This window comes from Gopherus flavomarginatus, chromosome 1 (assembly GCF_025201925.1).
Source record: "Gopherus flavomarginatus isolate rGopFla2 chromosome 1, rGopFla2.mat.asm, whole genome shotgun sequence".
In the NCBI taxonomy this organism is placed as follows: Eukaryota; Metazoa; Chordata; order Testudines; family Testudinidae; genus Gopherus; species Gopherus flavomarginatus.
The window spans coordinates 163,133,791-163,146,664 of record NC_066617.1 but is presented as its reverse complement, the minus strand read 5'-3'; the positions used below and the strand labels follow the sequence as shown (position 1 = coordinate 163,146,664).

The 12,874-nt window shown below is 44.3% G+C and overlaps 1 protein-coding gene across 15 annotated transcripts in view; it reads right to left on the bottom strand.

Annotated features, from left to right (window-relative positions):
• ZBTB20 (zinc finger and BTB domain containing 20) overlaps positions 1–12,874 on the bottom strand; it is a 670,053-nt gene that overhangs the window by 531,693 nt on the left and 125,486 nt on the right. The window contains exon 3 of one of the 15 annotated variants that reach the window (XM_050957914.1): positions 1,708–1,803. The exons of the other annotated variants lie outside the window; for them this stretch is intronic. The gene's annotated coding sequence lies outside the window, so the exon portion shown is untranslated. The remainder of the gene's footprint in view (positions 1–1,707; positions 1,804–12,874) is intronic. 15 annotated transcript variants of the gene reach the window in all.

Genomic DNA, 12,874 nt, shown 5'->3' with positions numbered 1-12,874 from the left:
TTATCTTTACCTAAATTTCAGAACAATGCATGAATGTGTATAGCCATCCTTATTGCAGACGACTAGTGCAGTTTGTACAAATAAAATCGAATCACTTCAAGATAAAGTATATGGCAATGGAGGCACCAAGCTGGGAGAGGGAGGAGATCACATATCTTTAAGATGCAAATTGGAAATGAAGCATTGCAGAAATGGAGTTCCGCTGATTTTGCTGAGAAGGTGCAAACCATTCTTTACGTTTTCAGACCTCCTCAGGCTTGTTACTTTGTTTCATAATTTGTTTAACATGAATGCTCTCAGAAGCAATTAACAGGCAGCTATTGAGCGGTGATGTGGTCTGGAGGACTGAACAAACCATTGGGAGTCAGGAAAGCCCTGAGCTCTAATCTCAGCTCTTTTGCTGATTTGCTATGTGGCGTTGGGCACACCTCTTTGTGGCTCAGTTTCACTATCTGTAAAATGGGGATAACACCTAGCTCACAGTGAATTGTTGGATTACTTAAATGTTTGTTCAGTGCTTTGAACATGTAGGTGCTAAGCGTAATTTCTAAAAGAAGCTAAGGTTATTTGCTTTTGGAAGTACACTTATGATGGAAATTTTTATTATACCTGCTACACAGAATTATGATACATCTATAAATACCTGACAAATCCATTCCTATGTCATTGTACTTGAAGAAGTTAAGCTTTTCTTTTAAAAAGTCTCTACCCCTTACAGATGTCAAGAACACATTTCAAACAGAAACCAAGTGTGACTCAATGCAGTATTCCTTTCCTTATTCTGTAGGCCAATGGCTCCAGTGACTCTGCTACTGCTCAGAGCTTTGCAAAGCAGCAATAACATGACATTAACAAGATTCTGGGTAATTTTCACTGCTGCTAATCAAAGCCCTGTGGGCAATAATGAGAATGTCAGGTTCACAGTGTCATGCTGCTGCTTAGGAAAGTGGAGGCAAACATTGGCATTATTAACAAAGAGGACCTCAAGACTTATTCACAAAGGAGGACTTCAAGGCTGAGTGAGGAGCCAAGTCACACAGACCCATCCAGGTCATAGCAGCCAGGAGGCACTGGAAGGGGAGAAGAGAAAGTAAGCTCCTTCTTTCTTCCATCAGCTAGAAAGGGGATAAAGCTCAAATATTGTCAGCCACGGGCTGTTGTGGAAGATGAAGTTCTTGAGCATTTTGGTAGACATCCCAGCACCCTCCAGCTTCCCTCAAACTGGCAGCAACAGCATGTTGCCCTGAGACCTTGCTAATGGTATCACTCATCTTTTCATATCTACCTTGGGCTGTCAGATTTAGTGTTCCAGACACTAGGTGTCTGGTACATTTTATAAATATATTGCTGAAGATTTAATATCGGTTACCCAGTTGCTTGTTGGATGGGTGATTTGGAGTTGGATACTGTGACAGTGTGCTATCAGCAGCACCCTGATCACGAACATTGCTGCAGCCTGGAGAAGGCTGCAGGCCCATCTGAGCAAAATTATATACTTTCGGGTGGGAGATTATGAGCACCTGGGTGACAATCACTGTGTTAACAAGGTAATTGGGAAGAATACAAGGAAAGGAAACAGGAAGCAAGGGGAATGCAAGAGGAGCTCAGAAGGAAGCTCAGAGAGTGAATGAGGACTGCAGGAAAGCCTGTTGTTGCTATAAACCTGTGTTGCATGTTACTGATATGTAATAGAGAAAAAATGCACACCTTTGTTAAAGATAAAGAGCCTGGTGTGCATTTGTGACTGAAGAACCATCTGAACAGGCGGGGCAGTGAGGTCCACCAGGTCGTGATGGAGCCGCCCTGTGACAGATACACATCTTCAGCAATGTGTGGACTGAACGAAAATCAAACTTCTTAGACCAGGCCATTCTCATTATAAAGGAAATAAAAGTTCAATTGTTGCTGGTCGTCCTAAAAGTTCTACATTATGGATGTAGGGTGGAAGAAGACTAACTGAAACAGAAAAGGGCTACTTGTTCATAGTGCTTGAAACAATATCCCTCTTTTGGAAACCTGAGCTGAAAACTGGACAGTGGATTTGACAAATGAAAGATACAGGCAGTCCTCGGACTTATGACACAATTGGTTCCTGAAAATTGCGTCGGAAGTCGGAACCGCAATCCACTCCATTGCAGGATCGAGCATTGTAAAGTCAAAACCAATTGTCTTAAGTCAAATCAGGGTGTCAATTCAGAAACGTTCTAAGTGCTGATCGTTATAAATTGAATGCTGTAAAGTCAAAGACTGCCTGTATTGCTGTCTGAGAGAGATTGCTAACCTTTACGGAAAATGTTAAGACCATGACCTACAATGGACATTATTAGAGGATCTGTTTTAAGGCCTGTGATGGGGTGTTCACCTCACACCAGCCCCAAAGAGGTGAAGGAAGCTGAGAAAGGGGCCAGTTCATGAGATAAGCCACACATGAGGAGTTTAGGAGGGAGAAGCAATCCCTGTTTGGAAGATGGAGTTCAGCTGAGCAGAGACTGGGCTGGTATAAAGCCAGAATGCGGGCAAAAGAAATGGCTTCAGTGAGGTTGTCTGCAGCCACCCTCTGTGCATGAGAGCAGGAAGGACCCTGGGACACTGGCCCCCAGGGAAGGGCATATCCAGAAGAGTGGAGAAGAATGCCTGTGGGAGGTGAGTAGGAAATAGCCCAGAGAGAGAGCAGCAAGGTTCGGAACTGAGCAGCTGTTGGCTGTGTGTTGTAGGGTCCCTGGGCTGGAATTCAGAGTACTGGGCAGGCCAGGTTCCTCTACCAGACACGGACAAAGTGGACAGCAGATCCAGTGAGATTCTATACCCCAGAAGGGGAAACCACATAGAGACCTGTCTGGAGGGCCAATCCACAAAAAGGAAGCTGCAGTCTCTGGAGTGAGGGAGGGGCCACAAAGTGAGGGAGAACATCAAGGGCTGAGAGACTGTAAGGATCTGTTTCTGTTTTAAAAAATGCACAATGTCTGCAGAAGTGTAACTAATGATAACCTTCTCCCTCACCCTCCTTTGGAGGAAATCCTATAATAAGAGCTTCCCAAAATGTCAAATAAAACTTGTCCAATAACAGGTCTTCTTTGTTCATTTACCATGTCTCCTTTGATATGCACAGATAATAAAAGTCAATGAACAACTAAAAGGTAATATATACTAGAAGTCAACACTAATTTTGCACAAATATGTCTGGATTAATAAAATGTCATAATGTCACAGCTGTTAAAACAACAGAGTACTCATACTTCCATTCCTGACCTGGCTCTGTCAACTAACCAGTTGGGATATGAATGATGAGTTTATACCCCCAATTATTCCCTGATGAGTTAGCTCAGAATAGTGTTTATACTGACATGACTGAACCTGAAGGAGGTCTAGACAGAGATATATGGAAAACTAAGTGCTTCCATAAACCAACATCAATGTGCACATATGTTTTTGGGTACAAAATACTCAACGGTATTAAATAGTAACAATAGTGACACAGTAAAATCTAATAAGGCTTAATCCTGCAGGACATAATTACCTGAGTAATCCTTAATAACGTGAGTCGTCCCAAGTGAAGACCTTACTAAATAACGGTTGTGAAGGGCAGACAATTATGAAATTTTTATCATCTCCATTCAACAGATGGGGAAACTCAGGCACATAAAGGTGACTGACTTAACCAAAGTAATACACAATGCACAGATGAAAGATTCAGAAATAAAACCCCATGAATCTTGGCTTCTTTTCTCATCCTTTGGACACAAGAACATCCTTCCTTTGACAATATATTTTCATAGGTAAATGCAAACTCATCATATGAAGATTTGTTATATTTTTATCATTATCTCAACATACTATTTCTTGATTGTATTGAAGAAGATGCTTATTAAACCATACAACAAGACTATCTTTGGAATCTTTAGGTTTGTCAGTTGCACAAAAAACCAACGCTTTTTCAGAACAAGAGATCAGCTAGTACATCTACAATGGTCACAATTCATTCCCAGAAGAAAAATGTGGTGATAACTTCTAAGAAAAAAAAGAAAACACTTGTACACTCTTCAGGTTGTGCTCCAGCAACAACCCCAAAAGTGGTGTTCATTTAAATCACACAGAGGCAGCTATGCATTAGAGACTGGGCTCTGCAGGCTCTATCAGTGAGAAGTCAAGGATTTATCATACTTGCCCTGCTAATTAGCCAGAGTGCCATTGTGCTTCCACTAGCATCACTCAACTTTCTTTTTAAATTTGGTCTATTTTTCTGCAATTAATTTACATATTTCTCAGTCTCTCATCCCCTACCATGTTTTATTTATGATACAGACCTTCCTGATGGTAACTTTAATATGAAGGAGGTAGTAATTAGTGTCCATATCTGCTAGGTTAATCCCTTTCCCCACACTATTTGCAGAGAAGTTTAAGGTAAGTAACAGTTTACAGTCTATATTAGGCTTAATTATGCTTAATGAGAGTTACCATCTCTCCTTACTAACTACACCTCAGTTTGTAGCTGTAGCTAGATAAGTTTGCTTCCCAACCTCATTCTGAAATGCTAATAGTGCCACTGTGCACTATATGTACAGTGCTTTAGTCCATAAAACTACTTCAGGAGAGCCAAGCAAGTGAGGTACCTGTTTCAACACAGATGCCCAGGAACCAATGCAGGTTTAATATACTCTCAGCTTTCTGTGAGGAGCAAGTTTTATTATCCAGCTCTTTCATGTATGCAACACATTGAAAAAAAGAAAAAAATTACCCCCTAAAAGCTTCTCCTCCCAGTCTGTATAGCTGGTTCCCAGGAATGTCTCCTGTATAAGTTATTACCTCCTTTCAGTTCATCTAAATTCTAGTTCAATAAAAATGTGCTAACACTTAACATCTCTAAGGGAAATTAAAAAAAAATGTTTAAGACTAACTCTACTGTTCATCCACCATGGGTAGGCATTGTGTGTAACTAAAATAGCTTTAGAGACAGGTTATAACTGCACCAAGATGCCTTAAGATCTTTTCAGATTAGAAATGGTCTCTAGCAAAATCAGATCCACACACACTCAAGTTTTGGATGTTAATAACTAGGGTCTGCATCACAATACTGTGGTTTGAGCCTGTGTTCCCTTAAGAGAAAAGTATGGATTTGGGGGTTGTTCCTTTATACTCTGCAATTTCACATTTTATCTTTCCTTCATGGTTTCATCTGTTATCCCTTTGGGGAAGTTTCTGTGATATTGCTTATTTACATATTTCTAATAACCTATGAAAATGTAGGCCCTTTGACTCTCTGGGGTGCTTGAATGTCCCTTATGGATATTGACTTTACAAAGGAAATGTCTGAAAACAAAAGTGCTCTTCTTTGCCATGAGAGATGGGGCCAGGATGATAACAAAACTGTTCTGAAGCCAGAGAAGCTCATCCTTTTGATTTGTCCAGAACATTCCAGAAAGTGAGCTCTGTATGTAGTTCACGTCAAATAAGTGTGAAGTTTGCTCAGGTTTAGCTCAGGAATTTTTTCTGCCTGGTGAGAATTCTGCATTGGGTCCATGGGTTATTTCCTTACTTTTCCTGCTGACAAAAATTCATGAACAGAAAAATCTCTCTTTAGAAAACTCTGTGTTTAAAAACAAACAAGCAAACGGCTCATTCAAATCTCATGTATAATCAAATCGTTCACTGTACTATTTAAATACTCACCTGTTATTTGTAGCTACTGTAAATGTATTGCCATGGCTAAACGTATTGTCTGATCTGTATGTGAAACCTTGTAATTCCATTAAAGGTGGCCTGCATCAGTATCCTGAACTTTTTGGTGGGGAGTCAAAATCCAAACCCAAATGTCACAATTAGGGCCTCACAGGTATTTCTCTAATAGACCAAAATGGAATCCAAAACACAAACACGCCTGTATTTTGAGGGAGGTTTGAAATGCGTTCTCCTACTGCGACCCCGATTTTGCAACTCAGTCTCACTCTGATTTCTATATTTGAAAAGAGCAAAACTTGAACATGCAGGACCACATTCAGCTGTGATGCCACACTGCTGCTGTGTTAGTGGCACTCACAGGGTACATCTATAATCCACCTGGGAACATGCTTCCAAGTGCAGGTAGACAGACACGCGCTAGCTCTGCTGGAGTAGTAGTGTAGCTGGAGGTAGCACAGACAGCAATGCAAGCTAGCTGCCTGAATACAAAGCTGCCCAGACCCTCTGGATACATAATTAGGGAGCTAACTCCAACCACTACCCATGTTACCATAGCTAACTGCTATTTTTAGTGTTCTAGCTCAACCAGAGCTAGCACATCTGTCTGCCTGTGCTGGGAAGTACACTTTCGGTTGCAGCGTAGACGTATGCATAGTGACAATGTGAAAACAACTGTCTGTGCAGTGACAATATGTGATTCTTCTTGCTCACGAATGCTAATATCCAGATGTCATAAACAGATAGCTAAGGGTTAATGTCTCTTTCACCTGAAGCACCTGACCAGAGGACCAATCAGGAAACCGGATTTTTTCAATTTTGGGTGGAGGGAATTGTGTGTCTGAGTCTTTGTTTTTCTGGCTGCCTGCTTTCTCTGAGCTTTGGAGAAGTAGTTCTACTTTCTAATCTTCTGTTTCTAAGTGTAAGGACAAAGAGATCAGATAGTAAGTTATATGGTTTCTTTTCTTTGGTATTTGCATGAATATAAGTGCTGGAGTGCTTTGATTTGTATTCTTTTTGAATAAGGCTGTTTATTCAATATTCTTTTAAGCAATTGACCCTGTGTTGTATCATCTAATACAGAGAGAACATTTGTATGTATTTTTCTTTCTTTTTATATAAAGCTTTCTTTTAAGACCTGTTGAAGTTTTCTTTACTTCAGGGAAATTGAGTCTGTACTCACCAGGGAATTGGTGGGAGGAAGAAATCGGGGAGATCTGTGTGTTGGATTGCTAGCCTAATTTTGCATTCCCTCTGGGGGAATAGGAAAGTACTTTTTGTTTCCAGGATTGGGAACAGAGAGGGGGGAGTCTCTGTGTAGTTTCACAGAGCTTGTGTCTGTGTATCTCTCCAGGAGCACCTGGAGGGGGGAAGGGGAAAAGGATTATTTCCCTTTGTTGTGAGACTCAAGGGATTTGGGTCTTGGGGTCCCCAGGGAAGGTTTTTCAGGGGGACCAGAGTGCCCCAAAACACTCTAATTTTTTGGGTGGTGGCAGCAGGTACCAGGTCCAAGCTGGTAACTAAGCTTGGAGGTTTTCATACTAACCCCCATATTTTGGACGCTAAGGTCCAAATCTGGGACTAAGGTTATGTCATGAGTGGCAGCTGGTGGGATATAGACAGAATCCAGAAGCCAGTAGGAATATTATATTTTTCTTTTCTCTGCTAAGGGCTTTTTAGCAGAGAGAAACAGTTGGTTTTAAAAGGGAACTAGAGAGAATTTTTTTTTTCTGCTCTCTCTGGCAGTTTGTGGCTTGCATGTTAAGCGAGAAGCCATTAAGGAACTGTTGAGGGTCTTTTGTCATGCAATAGCCCTCCCATTAGGAGGCAAGTACCAGCACTTATATGCATGCAAATAAAGTGGTTTTTCTGGTTTCCCTTCATTGAACATTAGCTAGAGAGAGAAAAGGAAAAAAGCACTGTTGCTAGGCAGACTTCAGGAGGCAACAGAACCTGCAGTTCAGAAGATAAACACCGGAGGGCACCCCAACACAAGAAAACAGGAATCATGACTTCTAAGGCAAAAATTGAGGCCGAAGAACAAATCAAAGAAGCTGAACACAGGCGACAGATGGAGATGAAAGAAAAGGAAGAAAGCATGAAACTGGCAGCCTTCCAAAGAGAACAGGCAGCCCAAGAGGCAGCACACAAAAGAAAACTAGAAGAAGAAGAGTTGGCCTACCGAAGGAAACAAGCAGAAGAAGAGGCGGCCCACCGCCGAGACATGGAAAAACACCAAAAAGAAATGGAAAAACACCAAAAAGAAATGGAAAAACAACAAAAAGAAATGGAAAAACAACAAAAAGAGAATGAAGAGAAGGAAAAACAGAGAAAACATGAACTGGAGATGGCAAAAGCTGGGCTGCATGTGCCAGCCAACCCTAACAACCCGGCGCCCATTATTGCTCCACAGCACAGGAAATTTCCCACCTACAAGGCAGGTGATGACACCGAGGCCTTCTTGGAAAATTTTGAAAGAGCCTGTCTTGGGTACAACATCCCCGAAGACCAGTACATGGTAGAATTGAGGTCACAGCTCAGTGGACCTTTAGCAGAGGTGGCAGCTGAAATGCCTAAGCTGCAAATGAATGACTATAAACTTTTTCAAACCAAGGCCAGATACCGAATGGGGATAACCCCAGATCATGCCCGTCGGCGCTTCAGAACCCAAAAGTGGAAACCAGAGGTGTCATTTCCCAAACACGCCTACTACATTGCAAAAAACTATGAGGCCTGGATAACAGGAAACAACATTCAAACCTTGGAAGAACTGAACCTCCTCATACAAATGGAGCAGTTCTTGGATGGTGTTCCTGAAGACATCACACGGTACATACAAGATGGAAATCCCAAAGATATCGCTGAGGCGGGGGAGATTGGAGCCAAATGGATGGAACTGGCAGAAAACAAGAAAGCTACTGTCAAGGGGAACGATTACCCTAGGGGGCACACAGACCATAAACCCTACAACCGAGGACAGCCAAAGACCCCACATACCACCCAAGTAAAGCCACAGATACCCTACCCTTCAACCTCACCAGTCTCCAGTAACTCACCTCGGCCCAGTGACCCATCAGATGGAAGATGCTTTAAGTGTAATGAACTGGGACATATCAAGGCCAACTGTCCCAAGAACACCATGCGAGTGCAATTCATTACACCACCATCACACCAAAGATCCCCAGGCCCGGATGCCTCTCAAATACCCTTGGAGCGAAGGGAAAATTTGAGAGTGGGCGGAAAGAAGGTTACTGCGTGGAGAGACACTGGGGCACAAGTGTCAGCTATCCACCAATCCTTCGTTGACCCCAAATTCATCAACCCAAAGGCCAAAGTTACAATTTACCCCTTCATGTCACAAGCTGTAGACTTGCCTACAGCTCAACTGCCTGTCCAGTACAAAGGCTGGTCAGGAATGTGGACTTTTGCAGTCTATGACAATTATCCTATCCCCATGCTACTGGGGGAAGACTTGGCCAACCAGGTGAGGCGGGCCAAGAGAGTGGGAATGGTTACACGTAGCCAAACCAGGCAAGCTTCCAGACCCATTCCTGTTCCTGAGCCGTCCACAGAGGCCCCGTCTGTGTTACCAGAGACCCAGACAGAGGTAGTGGACCTGGATTCCATGCCTACCACTGAAACAGCCACAGCATCTCCAGTCCCAGGCCCGGAACTGGAACAGCAACCAGCACCAGCAAGTGCAACCACATCTTCAAACTCAACGCCAGAGGGCGCCAGCGAGCCACAACTGGCAGAAGCAAAAGACAGCCATACCCAAAAGGCTCAGCCAGAGCCTGAAATACCCTCAGGTGCACCAGCGGAGAGCGGTTCACCAGCAACGGAAACAACCCCATCACCTACATCGCTTCCAGAGGGACCAAGCCCAAGTCCACAGTCTGAGGAAGAACTGGTGACCCTAGCCTCAAGGGAACAGTTCCAGACTGAGCAGGAAGCAGATGACAGCCTTCAGAAAGCTTGGGCGGCGGCACGGAGCACCCCACCGCCTCTCAGCTCTTCTAATCGATCCCGGTTTGTTATAGACCAAGGACTTTTATACAAGGAAATTCTTTCTGGTGGACACCGGGAAGAATGGCAGCCGCAAAAACAGTTGGTGGTTCCAACTAAGTACCGGGGGAAGCTCTTAAGCTTAGCCCATGATCATCCCAGTGGCCATGCTGGGGTGAACAGAACCAAGGACCGGTTGGGGAAGTCCTTCCACTGGGAGGGGATGGGCAAGGACGTTGCCAAGTATGTCCGGTCTTGTGAGGTATGCCAAAGAGTGGGAAAGCCTCAAGACCAGGTCAAGGCCCCTCTCCAGCCACTCCCCATAATTGAGGTCCCATTTCAGCGAGTAGCTGTGGATATTCTGGGCCCTTTCCCAAAAAAGACGCCCAGAGGAAAGCAGTACGTACTGACTTTAGTGGACTTTGCTACCCGATGGCCGGAAGCAGTAGCTCTAGGCAACACCAGGGCTAACACTGTGTGCCTGGCCTTAACAGACATCTTTGCCAGGGTAGGTTGGCCCTCCGACATCCTTACAGATTCAGGGTCTAATTTCCTGGCAGGGACCATGGAAAAACTGTGGGAAACTCATGGGGTGAATCACTTGGTTGCCACCCCGTACCACCATCAAACCAATGGCCTGGTGGAAAGGTTCAATGGAACTTTGGGGGCCATGATACGAAAATTCATCAACGAATTCTCCAATAATTGGGACCTAGTGTTGCAGCAGTTGCTGTTTGCCTACAGGGCTGTACCACATCCCAGTTTAGGGTTTTCACCGTTTGAACTTGTGTATGGTCACGAGGTTAAGGGGCCATTACAGTTGGTGAAGCAGCAATGGGAGGGGTTTACGCCTTCTCCAGGAACTAACATTCTGGACTTTGTAAGCAACCTACAAAGCACCCTCCGACACTCTTTAGCCCTTGCTAGAGAGAACCTAAAGGATGCTCAAGAAGAGCAAAAGGCCTGGTATGACAGACATGCCAGAGAACGTTCCTTCAAGGTAGGAGACCAGGTTATGGTCTTGAAGGCGCAACAGGCCCATAAAATGGAAGCATCATGGGAAGGGCCATTCACGGTCCAAGAGCGCCTGGGAGCTGTAAACTACCTCATAGCATTTCCCAATTCCTCACTAAAGCCTAAAGTGTACCATGTTAATTCTCTCAAGCCTTTCTATTCCAGAGACTTACAGGTTTGTCAGTTTACAGTCCAGGGAGAGGATGCTGAGTGGCCTGACGGTGTCTACTACGACGGGAAAAAAGAGGGTGGCGTGGAAGAGGTGAACCTCTCAACCACCCTGGAACGTCTGCAGCGGCAACAAATCAAGGAGCTGTGCACTAGCTTCGCCCCATTGTTCTCAGCCACCCCAGGACGGACTGAACGGGCATACCACTCCATTGATACAGGTAATGCTCACCCAATCAGAACCCCACCCTACCGAGTGTCTCCTCATGCCCAAGCTGCTATAGAACGGGAGATCCAGAACATGCTACAGATGGGTATAATCCGCCCATCTACCAGTGCATGGGCATCTCCAGTGGTTCTGGTACCCAAACCAGATGGGAAAATACGCTTTTGCGTGGACTACCGTAAGCTAAATGCGGTAACTCGTCCGGACAACTATCCAATGCCACGCACCGATGAGCTATTGGAGAAGTTGGGACGTGCCCAGTTCATCTCTACAATAGACTTAACCAAGGGGTACTGGCAAGTACCGCTAGATGAACCTGCCAAGGAGAGGTCAGCATTCGTCACCCATGCGGGGGTGTATGAATTCAATGTCCTTCCTTTCGGCCTTCGAAATGCACCCGCCACCTTCCAGAGGCTGGTAGATGGTCTACTAGCTGGACTGGGAGAATTTGCAGTTGCCTACCTCGATGATGTGGCCATTTTTTCAGACTCCTGGCCCAAACACCTACTACACCTGGAAAAGGTCTTTGAGCGCATCAGGCAGGCCGGACTAACTGTTAAGGCCAAAAAGTGTCAAATAGGCCAAAACAGAGTGACTTACCTGGGGCACCAGGTGGGTCGAGGAACCATAAACCCCCTACAGGCCAAGGTGGATGCTATCCAAAAGTGGCCTGTCCCAAAGTCAAAGAAGCAGGTCCAATCCTTCTTAGGCTTGGCCGGATACTACAGGCGATTTGTACCACACTACAGCCAAATCGCTGCCCCATTGACTGACCTGACCAAAAAGACCCAGCCAAATGCCGTTAAGTGGACTGATGAGTGTCAAAAGGCCTTTACCCAGTTTAAGGCGATGCTCATGTCTGACCCTGTGCTCAGGGCCCCGGACTTTGACAAGCCATTCCTAGTAACCACAGATGCATCTGAACGTGGTATAGGAGCAGTGCTCATGCAGGAAGCAACAGATCACAACTTCCATCCTGTCGTGTTTCTCAGCAAGAAACTGTCTGAGAGGGAAAGTCACTGGTCAGTCAGTGAAAAGGAATGCTATGCCATTGTGTACGCCCTGGAAAAGCTACGCCCATATGTTTGGGGACGGCGGTTCCAACTACAAACTGACCATGCTGCACTAAAGTGGCTTCATACTGCCAAGGGGAACAACAAGAAACTTCTTCGTTGGAGTTTAGCTCTCCAAGATTTTGATTTTGAAATTCAACACATCACAGGAGCTTCTAACAAAGTAGCTGATGCACTCTCCCGTGAGAGTTTCCCAGAATTCAGTAGTTAAAAAGTGTTCTTAAAATGTTGAAGTCTGTTAGTTATATACTTAGTAGTATATGTAAAGGTGCATGTGTTGTAGTAATCTGTTTATTTTAAAGTTCTAGAAGGAAATCGCCGCCAGTGAGCTTCCCCACTGTCTGCAATTTGGGGGGCGTGTCATAAACAGATAGCTAAGGGTTAATGTCTCTTTCACCTGAAGCACCTGACCAGAGGACCAATCAGGAAACCGGATTTTTTCAATTTTGGGTGGAGGGAATTGTGTGTCTGAGTCTTTGTTTTTCTGGCTGCCTGCTTTCTCTGAGCTTTGGAGAAGTAGTTCTACTTTCTAATCTTCTGTTTCTAAGTGTAAGGACAAAGAGATCAGATAGTAAGTTATATGGTTTCTTTTCTTTGGTATTTGCATGAATATAAGTGCTGGAGTGCTTTGATTTGTATTCTTTTTGAATAAGGCTGTTTATTCAATATTCTTTTAAGCAATTGACCCTGTGTTGTATCATCTAATACAGAGAGA